Below are 2,236 nucleotides of genomic sequence, written 5' to 3'. Positions count from 1 at the left end.
AAAACCCAATTAATAATAACAGTTTAAAAACAAGTTTGCATAAACAAAAGCGTTCAAAGTAATGCATGATCCTATACCGCGCGCCCGCCTCGGCTACCTGAGAATAACATACTAAAAGTGTCAACACGGGGTTGGTGAGTTCACAAGTGTATATAAAATAAAGCGTTTGCGTTTAGCGTTTAGCGTTTTGCGTTCATCGTTACCAGATAGTGTTAAATCAATTATATATCTATAGGTAGCTAGCCTATAAAGCAAGTATTACTAAGTGTTCGACACCGAAGCTGACTATTTATCATGTGCCTTGCCACCAGGTCTATCCCGACCATGGTAATGTGTTAGCCAAAATTACACCCACTCGACCTCCAGTCGAGCTTAGCGTTGGGTGGGGTTTGTCAAACCCAGTAGTACTACTCAACAGTGACTCGCTATTATCCAATACTAAACGGTTCGATGTGTGAAGGACTTCAATTGTTTCGTTTGCCACTTAGCCTTTACAAGTGATATATAATCTAATAACAAAATCTAAAAGCGTTTCGGAGTATGTATTCTCCCCCAAGTGAAAAGCGTTTAAAAGAGTTAAAAGGGGAACGTGAAACTCACTGTTTGCGAAGAATTCCAAAAACAAGTCACCCAAGTGATGTGCGTCGCGGAAAACCCTCGCTAGCGTTCTAAAACAACAAGGATATTTTCTAAGTGTCGGAACTATTATCGAGTCTCTAGACTCGGCACATAATACCTATGCACAAGATACGTTTCATGTTTCGTTTGTGAATCGTGTGTGTCTCAACAAACACATTTGTGATACGTTACATGTGTGAACAAATATTTACGTGTCAAGTATTAATAGTGTACATTTCTAGCAATAATTCCCCGCAAGGGCAATTTGGTCAAAACATAACAATTATCTAGCAATTAGCACGTTTCATGTATTTTCACAAAGTTCAGCAGCTAGTTTCATCAATACAGAATTCTACTTGAAAGATTACTCTATTAAACAGGTCATAGCATCTCAATTAATTCACCAAAAATCGTCACAAAAGCATACATGAATTAGGTTTCCAGAACATATTTTATTGCATTTTTATTCTACATAGATTTCTCACAATGATCAAAACATTACAGCGGACTCACAGCAGTCAAAATCATGCGCAACAGAATTTTATTTGTCATTCCTGTTAAATGAAAAATCCAATTAATGCAAGACCAATTGGGTTTGGTTCTTAACTCAACAAGTTAACTTCCAGAAGTGGAACCAACCCATTTGGTCTTGTAGTTCATGAGATATGATAATTACAAAACAACCTAACAGCAGGTCTCACAATTCAGATTTGCATTTCAGTTTTGTAAAATAATAAAAGTTAACTTTTACTCGTCCAAAAATTACAAACTTGGACTTTATTGAAACTAGACTCATCATAGTACCCTGTAGTGTTAACAACCTCTACCAATTTCTACATTAACATTTAGTTACATTTGTCTAAACTTAATTTACAATCTGTCCAGTACCAGTTTTGACCTTTATTCACATTTAAATCGTTTGAGCAACCAAAACACCTCCAAATTAGGCGTGGTTGGACTTTCTGAAAACTAGAATCAGAGTAATACCTTGTAGACTCATAAATAGCTCATTTTTCTTTTATATTCAACAAGTTACATGTCGTTCAAGTTTAAAAATCTCTGCTGTCCAAAACTCAGCAAGCACAAACAATCGTCTAACATGCATCCTAAGCATACGACATAACTCAAAACATGTAATAAACATTATTAATTATAAAAATCAGTAGTAAACCTCTAGGGTTTACAATCAATCAATGATTCATCAATCTTTCACCGTTCAAAATCACATATGATCATCAATATCAATAACCAACACATAATCAATCATCCTCTAGCAATAATCAATCATAAGAACACTTAATACATGATATTCAATAATTAGGGTTTCATATTTATACCTTAAAAACGCAGAGACAACCAAGAGAAACGTGAGAGGTGCTTAGAAACGAGTGTGGGATGCTCCGATTATGAAGAATAAGATCAAAACGGGTGTGATATGTCTGTGTGTGTGGCTGCCGATCGCAAAGAGAGGGGAGGGGGGGGGGCTGGCCGATCGGGTTAGTGGGAGAGAGGGAGGGGTTAGGGTTTTTAATATTATTAATAATAATATGTTACATCAAGGCCCCCTCAACTTCTAATTATTACCTTTCTAGCCTAAAGTAACTTGTTTGCATCTTGA

Source organism: Bidens hawaiensis, unplaced genomic scaffold (assembly GCF_021521415.1).
Source record: "Bidens hawaiensis isolate Kalapana, Puna unplaced genomic scaffold, B.hawaiensis_p1.1 tig00004126_1, whole genome shotgun sequence".
In the NCBI taxonomy this organism is placed as follows: Eukaryota; Viridiplantae; Streptophyta; class Magnoliopsida; order Asterales; family Asteraceae; genus Bidens; species Bidens hawaiensis.
This window is presented reverse-complemented; position numbering follows the sequence as displayed.